The sequence below is a fragment of the Triticum aestivum genome, chromosome 3B (genome assembly GCF_018294505.1).
Source record: "Triticum aestivum cultivar Chinese Spring chromosome 3B, IWGSC CS RefSeq v2.1, whole genome shotgun sequence".
In the NCBI taxonomy this organism is placed as follows: domain Eukaryota; kingdom Viridiplantae; phylum Streptophyta; class Magnoliopsida; order Poales; family Poaceae; genus Triticum; species Triticum aestivum.
Window position 1 is genome coordinate 234094287 of NC_057801.1, and position 9663 is coordinate 234103949.

Sequence of the window (9663 nt, forward strand, 5' to 3'; positions counted from 1 at the left end):
CACACCTACAGACATATTTTTGTCAATTGACTTCCTCGTCGAACTCTTCTTTTCAAAGGAGTTCACTCAAGCACTTACTATAGATGCCACGACGAAGCCGCTGATTCTCCTTCACGGAGCCAGACAGCTCGGCCCGAACACCTTTCAGCTCTTCTCCAAGCTGGGCGTGGGCATCCTGGAGCTTGTTGCTTTCCTGTTGCACCCTCGTCAGCACCCTCTCGCCGGCCTTCAGCTGGCGCAGTAGTTCTTGCCTGTCCGGATCCTGTCCGGCACCACCTGCAATGTCATTGTCAGACTTACACGCACGCCGCACACCGATTATCTTTTTTTGAAATAATGTGTTACTAGGAGGGGTCTCTATGTTTCCTCCTGCGGCAGCTAGTGCGGCCTCAAGTTTGGCCTTGCACTCTTGTAGCTCCTGGGACAATCGGGTATTCTTCTCTGTAAGATCCTGCATATCAAGTGATCCTTAAATCAGTTATTCCAACTACTTTAAGTCTCGGGGGCTACTGGCATATACAACTATTAAAATCTCTTACCCGTATGTCCTTTACATACTGCTCCATGGCTCTGGTCAAACCATCTTGAGCAGCACGGAGGTGCATGTTCCCCGCGTTAAAGGCATTCAACGCCTCAGGGGAGTAGCACGCGTCACGAAAAACTGTTCGGCGGCGCCTATGGTTCATGGCGCTCTCCACCTCAGACCTGGTGGTGGACAGTCTGTCGGCATCCTCCGTTGGAGGAGTATCTGGCTCACACCTTGCGCTCGCCTCCCCCTCCAGACCAGGTGTTGGAGCCTGGCTGGCAGAGGCTGGGTTGGCAACCTCTATGCCCACAGTCCGGCGGGCGCTCTTTCTCCTGCAAAGGTCATGAGCATTCAAACACTTCCTAGGAACTTTGTCCTAAAATACAACCGCGAGCTATACAGTTGTGGTGACGTTTTGATCCGCGCCGCACTCCTCTTCCGCCTGCTGGGCCGGCCTGACCCTTGTTGGCCAGCCGCCGCGGGTTCGGCTTCCTGCCTTGAGGGTACCTCCTGCGAGACACCATTGTATATGGTGGTCAGAAATACGCAAGGACGAAAATAATGGTGTCAGGACTTCGGTCACAATCACCTGGGGAGCCAGAGATAGGCCGGGGTAGTCAGCCGTAATGGCGACTAGAGCATTATCCATGCTGAGCTGGTGAAACACCCCGTCAATTAGCTCCACCTTTATATCCGGATCCTCTTCAGAGGACGGATCAAGGGATCTTTTTGGATCCTCGGGTTGTGGAGCCGGGCTATGAATGCTCTCCACAGTCCGGCGCAGATCCTGCGTCAAAACCATAAAGTAAGGTACTTAACTTTGAAAGCATGGGTCGGATAAATGAACATTCGCTTACCCAGCTTCGAGGGTTGTTCATGGAGAACCCATTCAATGGGCTCGTCTGGAGGAAGTCCTCCTTCTCCCCCTTGTACAGGCCGAACAGAATCTTCACCAGGTCTTCGGCCGATCCCGGCCCTTGGCGGCCATAACGAGTGGCATCATTCTCTCCGTTGAAATCCCACATGGGGTGGCCCCTGTATTGCAGCGGCTGCACCCCCCGCATGATGCACGTGGCCATGAATCCAATCATGGTCAGTCCGGAATGGGCCAGTAACCTTATCCGGCCCATCAAATAATGGACGCTCTTGTCTTCCTCCAGCTGGGGGCTCCGCGGACGCCAACTCAGGCGTTTCTTTAGAGGAGCATTGCTGAACTCCGGGAGGCCGATCCAAACAGGGTCCGGCAACGGAGCGTCTTCTACATAAAACCTTTCGGAAGGCCAGTCTTCGGATGCCTTCTTAGGGGTTCCGGATGGATATCCGGTCCCGACGATGCGCCATATTTTGGCACCGCCCACTTGATATATGGACCCCTCGTGAGAGCGGGGTACGAGGCAAAATAACCTCTTCCACAGCGCAAAATGGGGCTCGATGCCCAGAAATAGCTCGCAAAGAGCTACGAAGCCCGCTATATGCAGAATCCAGGCGGGCGTGAGGTGGTGGAGCTGGAGTCCGTAGAACTCCAGAAGCCTGCGGAGGAACAGATGTACAGGAAATCCGAGCCCCCTTATTAGATAGGGGACAAAGCATACCCGCTCCCCTTTGTTGGGACTTGGGGTAGCCTCCGCTTGCTTCCCACCTTTGTAGGTGGCCAGCCCGGCTCGAACCGGAACCATAAAGGCCGGAGGAAGATATCCCTCCGCTTGGAGCGTCACTAGCTCATTGTGAGGGACAGAATATCTCCTCCAATCTCCTGGCAGAGGGCTGGGAGCGCGAGAGGAGGAGCCGCGTCGACGGTCCATGATGGAATGAATTTTTTATCAGAGGCGCTCCGATGAGTACTTGTGGAAGGAAGATGGTGTGATTTGGATCTGGATTCTTGCCTCTCTTATAGGCAGATTATTTGCGCAGCTAGGGGGTAAAACATAAAAGATACCCTGGCTTTTTGCATTCGTGCGACGCGTGGAAGAAGGCCATTATTGAGCGTGGAAGCCAAGGAGCGCAATGTTTACAAAAGAGCCGGACACTATTCGGCAGGTACATGGAACTTAAAGGAGAACCCGCCTTGCAACGCCTAAGACTATATACGCACTGGACTTATCGTCATTGAAGCCTGGTTCGGGGGCTACGGAGGGAGTCCTGGACTAGGGGGTGTCCGGACAGCCGGACTATCATCGTCAGCCGGACTCCAAGACTATGAAGATACAAGATTGAAGACTCCGTCCCGTGTCCGGATGTGACTTTCCTTGGCGTGGAAGGCAAGCTTGGTGATACAGATATGTAGATCTCCTACCATTGTAACCGACTCTGTGTAACCCTAGCCCTCCCCGGTGTCTATATAAACCAGAGGGTTTTAGTCCGTAGGACAACAACCATTACAACAATCATACCATAGGCTAGCTTCTAGGGTTTAGCCTCCTTGATCTCGTGGTAGATCCACTCTTGTACTACCCATATCATCAATATCAATCAAGCAGGAGTAAGGTTTTACCTCCATCGAGAGGGCCCGAACCTGGGTAAAAACATCGTGTCCCTTGTCTCCTGTTACCATCCGCCTAGACGCACAGTTCGGGACCCCCTACCCGAGATCTGCCGGTTTTTACACCGACAGAGAAGAAGGGGAGTTTATCCGCATTAAGCCACGGGATGGATTTTCCATGTACAACCCCCCAAGCTAGGTGAGCTGCTATCTTTTACTCAACTCCATTCATTCCTACATTCTTCATCACAAATATTTACCTTGCTAATTCATAGCAGGAACTGCAAAAAGTTGTGAGGGAGGTCCATAGCCCATCTCCACAGCCAGAGGACCCTGACCGGGCCCTCGACCCCGGACTCGAAGAAGATCCGGACATATTTGTGGAGCTCGTCGACATGACGTTTTACCAGTTAAGCTGTGACGGTGCCTTAGTGGCCATCATAGCCGATTATCCTGGCCTACTCCCTGCATCACATGTAAGTAAAACCGGAGTCCTAACTTTCGAGAAGGATCCCTTCTTTGCGCCTTACCCACCGCACATGTATTGCGTTTTACAGGGAAGGCCATCGGGGCACCGTGCCGAACCTACGGTGACTCATCAACAAGGGGCACCGAAGTCGGGTAGGCTTAAAAGGAAGGCGGTCAGGACCGAGACGCCGTCGCAGAGGTATGATTAAAACCTGCTACGTGATTATCGTCTTTTAAAATATAGCAATGTCCATGGTTCCCTGGCCGAAAAAGCGCTCGTCGGACTGTGTCTGGAGAGCCTGCCGGCCACGCCTCCACCAGCCAGACTCCGGAGCCGGACTCAAGGGTGGAGGCTAACATGGGGACAACGCCGGACGGTCCTCCTTCAGAGGATGCAGATAGAATATCCTCTACAAATTCCGAAGTGGAGAGCGCCATGAATCACAGGCGTCGACGGGCCGTACTCCGAGACCCTAATTTCTCCGAAGAGGTGTTTAATGCCTTCAACTCAGGAGACGCGTACATCCGAGCTGCTCAAGGTGGTCTTGCTAGAGCCACGGACCAGTATTTAAAGGATACACAGGTAAGAAAATCTTATAATTATGTATATTAGTAGCCCCTGATACTTGAAATAGTTGGCACAACTGATTTAAGGATCATTGTATGCATGGGTTGTTACAAAGAAGAACACCCATTTGTCCCAAGAGCTGGAGGAGTGCAAAGCCCAGCTAAGGGCCGCAGTTCCGGAATGGACGAATCTAAGAAGGCCTCATCTGGTAATACTTGTCGTGTACCAGTTAGTATTCGGCATGCTTGTGAATCTAACAGTAGATTCTGCAGATAATCCCGGAGGGAATCTGGGGATCGCACAAATAGGATGAGCAACAAGCTAAACGATAGCTAGAGGCTGGCGAGCATGTGCTTACACAAGTTAGGCGGGAGAAAAAGGATCTGCAAGATGCCAATACCCGGCTGGGCACTGAATTAAAGGATGTCCGGGCCCAGCTTGCTGACTTCGTGAAGGAGAATAAGAGGCTTCGACGTGGCATTTTTAGTCAGTGCTCAAACGAACCTTTATACAGTTCGGCGAAAAAACGGGTGTCGGTGTCAAAACCGGCGGATCTCGGGTAGGGGGTCCCGAACTGTGCGTCTAGGCGGATGGTAACAGGAGACAAGGGACACGATGTTTTTACCCAGGTTCGGGCCCTCTCGATGGAGGTAAAACCCTACTCCTGCTTGATTGATATTGATGATATGGGTAGAACAAGAGTGGATCTACCACGAGACCGAGGAGGCTAAACCCTAGAAGCTATCCTATGGTATGATTGTTGTAATGGTTGTGTTGTCCTACGGACTAAAACCCTCCGGTTTATATAGACACCGGGGAGGGCTAGGGTTACACAGAGTCGGTTACAATGGTAGGAGATCTACATATCCGTATTGCCAAGCTTGCCTTCCATGCCAAGGAAAGTCCCATCCGGACACGGGACGAAGTCTTCAATCTTGTATCTTCATAGTCTTGGAGTCCGGCTAACGATGATAGTCCGGCTGTCCGGACACCCCCTAGTCCAGGACTCCCTCAGCAGCCCCTGAACCAGGCTTCAATGACGATGAGTCCGGCGCGCATATTGTTCGGCATTGCAAGGCGGGTTCCTCCTCCGAATAATTCATAGAAGATTGTGAACACCAGGATAGTGTCCGGCTCTGCAAAATAATTTCCACACTCCATCGTAGAGAGAATAATATGTACACAAGTTCAATCCGCTGACGTATTTTGTGGCATGACGTCATACCACCACCAAGCCTTTACTTGAATCGTTTTTTATTATACCACCTCAGCGCGTTTAGCGAAGTGGTTTCCTTGGCACGTCTTGTCGAAGCAGAGACCGTGTTCCCCTTATTCCGGGATTCCCATCAATACAGACGTGGGTAACCCAACCGCGCCCATGATGGTGGCGCTTGGGAGATAAGCGAGTTTTACTAGGCCGGTGGGGACGCATAGTCTTCGTCCGCCTATATATAAGGGGATAAGGATCCACCTTTTACCTACGCCTTCTTCCTCCTTTGCTTATCCATCTCCGCGCACTCGAGCTCCAGCGCCCAAGTCCGCACATCTCGTCTCGACCTTCTCCAACCATGTCTGGAGTGGGAGGCAAGTGGTTGGCCTCCTCCGTTACGGAGGAGCACATCACAAAGCTGCGCGGCGCCGGATACCTTTCCAGCGACATCGCGCACCGGCTGCCCGACGAGGGGCAGCTCATCCCCACCCCTAGGCCCCATGAGAGGGTCGTATTCCTTCCCCACTTCCTCCGCGGACTGGGCTTCCCACTTCATCCCTTCGTCCGGGGGCTCATGTTCTACTACGGCCTGGACTTCCACGATCTGGCGCCAAACTTCATCCTCAACATCTCGGCGTTTATCGTCGTGTGCGAGGCCTTCCTCTGCATCCGGCCTCACTTCGGCTTGTGGCTCAAGACCTTCAATGTCAAGCCGAAGGTGGTGAAGGGTGCTCAAGCGGAGTGCGGAGGCGCCATGGTGGGCAAAATGCCCAACGTCACCTGGCTCGAGGGGGCCTTCGTGGAGTCCATCAAGGGATGGCAATGGGGGTGGTTCTACATCATCGAGCCGCGTGACCCTAAATGGGCAGCGGCCCCCGAGTTCAGATCTGGTATCCCTATGCAGCTCACCTCCTGGAAAGAGAAGGGCTTGCTATGGGGTAGTTCGGAGGAGCTGACAGGACTCCAGTCCTGTCTCTAGACCTTGGTGAACAAGAAGCTTAGGCTTGTCAATGTGATCCAAGTCATGCTCGTCCGCCGGATTCTCCCCTGCCAACAACGGGCCTTCGATTTGTGGGAGTTCGATCCGGCACAGCACCAGACCCTGAGCGGGTTCTTCGACACAACGTACAAAGCTTCCTGGAGGGTGTTGTTCAAGGGTGGAGAAGCCCCCGCATCCGCGACGGAAGACCGCGGATTCAGCACCAAGCGCCCGGCCGGCGAGGTAGGCTTTGTTATCCTCTATGGGACACTTATTTTCTTTCATAGTTTGACTCTATGTGGGATTTTAAAAACTCCCAATGCCTTTGACAGGACTGGCAGAGGACGTCCGGACAGGTAGACTGTCCGGCTCCCCTTCCCGAAGACCCAGCGGACACCCGTTTAACGGGGCTGCTAGTCCCGGCACTTTATGTGGTGCCGGAGAAGAAGGCCAAGAAGAAGGCCACGGGAACTCGAAGAAGTTCCCGGCGCCAGGTGATATCGGACTCATCGTCCGATGGCTCCGAGGCGGACTCCTCCCCCGAAGACGAGGAGGAGAAAGAGGACTCTCTCCCAGTGGAGGGGGAGAGGAAGAGGAAGGCTTCCCCAGCAGGGGAGGCCGAAGGGTCCAAGAGGGGAAGGACCCTTCCTCCGGACAGCTCCGCCAATGCCAACGTTGGCGACGAAGGGTGGCCCTCAAGGGCCAAGCCTCCGGCAAGATCGTAAGTATCCGGACCCCTGAATGGTTTATTTCTTTTCGTGCCACATGTTGTCCTTCTAATGCCGTACACTACCTGCAGTCCGGTCGAGGATGATCTCCCCGCTTTATCAAGCGGGTCCTTGGCTCCGTCGGATGTGGATTCCATTCCGACCGCCTCCACCCCTCGCGATGCTGACGACGCCGAGGTGGGGTCCCAAGAGGGGACCCATCGCGAGGAGGCTCCGGAGGTGCCGCAAGGCAGCCTCCCGGACTCTGCGCCGGACTCCATGCCAGAACCCGCAGTGGTTCCAGAGTCCGGCAGGCGGCCCCTTCACAAGAAGGGCAAGACCGTGACACCGGCAGGCTCCGTCCAACCGGAGGCGCCGGACAACTTGTTGGAGGTGCTCAACAGCGCTTCCATCGAGGAAGAACACCGCACTATCATGAGTGCGGTGATTCAGAAGGTTCAGCTCGCCAAGAGCGGGATGACCGAAGCCTGCAGTAGCCTCCTAACAGGCTTTGAGGTAAGAAGTTTAAAATATGTAATGTAATACCGCATAGACAGTAGCCCCTGATGCTCGGTTCGGTGTTCAGAAAGAAAAACCGGACTGAGGATCTAAAAAAGATATATGCAGGAGTGCTAAAAATTATGTCAATATGGGTTTGCAGGCTGTGCTGCTGACCTCTGCCGCACTGACTGCGGAGGTCGGTGCTTTGAAGCAGGACCTCGAGCGGTCCGAGCAAGAGCTCGGCCTTGACAAGAAGCGGCTCGAGGACAAAGAAGGTGAGTAACACCACTTTGAAATTTGTACCTTACAGAAAAGGATTTTGGTTGCAAATAGAAATAACAAGGATAACGTGGGTACTGCAGGGGCCACGAACAAGGTGGCAACCTTGAAGGAGGCCGTGTCCGCGGCCGAACGCAATGCAGCCGCGGAACGGGCAGAGCGAGAGAAGCAGGAGGCGCGGGTGGCGGAGGTGCGGCAAGAGCTCCAGGCTCTCATGGAAAAGCATGAGAGTTTGGAGCGCGACTCGAAGACTCGAGAGTCCGAGCTTGCCTCGGCTCTTGAAAGTGCCAAAGCCGCTAAGGCCGAGGCCCATAAGGCCCTCCAGGAGATTGAGGAGGTGAAGAAAATAGCGGCTGGTAAGGCATTTTTCATGCAAATCAAGCATGTGAATGTAAATTACCTATTACTTACCCGAATTCGGAGCTCTCCAGGGGCGTCTGCAGATCTGCCTCACAGCGTGTCTGATGCCGCCGCCTTCTACCGGGCCGAGGAGGGGAGCTCAACGGAGAAGGTCTTCTGGTCTCAGTATGCTGAGGCCGGACATCCGATGCCCCCTAGCGACCAGCTGAAGCAGCTGGTCGAGCTCCACAAGGTAGCCAAGCAGGCCATGAAGGGCCTCATAGTCCGGCTGTGGCCTGGAGAGGCCATGCCTGGGAGCTACTTCGGCCTCGTGCGGCGGCTGGTGGATGCGTGCCCCTGGGTGGAGGTCATCAAGCGCTCCACCTGCATTGAAGGTGCCCGTCGGGCCCTTGCCCGCGCAAAGGTGCACTGGGGCAAGCTGGATGCTGAGAGGCTTCTGATGGACGTGCCGCCGGCGGGCAAGGAGTGTCGTACGCCCGAAATGTACTATAAGACTATCCTGAAGGGTGCCCACAAGATTGCGGATGAGTGCCCCAGAGATGTAATTATTGATTAAACTCGCAATGTGTTATCATGTGCACTGAAAACTTTGTTCATATGCGCTAAGCAATGCTTATTGATTTAAAATATTACCTTATATGCGGCCGTTTATAAAATTTGAGAGATGGCAAGTCGTCGGCTTCAGCCCCCATGCCACGAGTGCTGGGGTGTTCGGGATAAACTTGAGCACTCTTGTTCCCATTTTTGGGTCCATCTAGGGAGGCGCTCAACACAACAAACCAGGCAACCGGACTTATAATGCTTGAACACTCTCACTTAGCCATAGAATTCTATAATTTTAAATTTCGGCGAAGCCCCTAGTATTTGGAAGACTGAGTTCGGGGCGCTATCCACGCCTGGGCCGGACACAGCCGGTTCCTCGCTCGAAGCGGCATAAGTCTTTAGGGACTCGAAAAGACCTCTCGAACAGCGACCAGTCTCTCGCCTTATCATGACAGTCAGTTTTAGCTTTCTCCACTGAGGCGCTCACCCAACTCAACCGGGGCGCAATCGTAGTGGTTCTCCCAGTGCTACCTTAGCCGACAGAACGGAGCGTAAGGTACCAAAACATGGGAGCCGGGCAAACCCAACTATTGACCCAAGACATGATTCGGAGCCGATGCATATAATGCTATAAGTTCAGGGTGCCGCACTTGTGAAAGTATTCGGACTTATCACACCATAATGCGGGGAACACAAGCCCCTGGTGTATTCTGCCGTACCAAAATGTACGGGTGCAAAATGTCATTAATGAACATATATGTAAAAAAAGGAATGCAATTATAGGCAAAAAGTGCTGCATTGTTTATTCAAGGAATTCTGCTATGAGCGCAGGATGATACAAATAGTGCGGTAAGCAAGGGATTGGACTAATTAAACATGTCCCCCTCCAGGGGTGGGGCTGCGGACTGGTGTATTTAACAAATTTAATGCTCATAATGGAGACCACCTGAGTGTTCGTTGTAGCCTTTGTCCCTCCCTGGCTATTGCATCGTGAGTTCGGCAGATCTACTGCCGGACAGGGCCTCTGGTGAACGGAGTCCTGT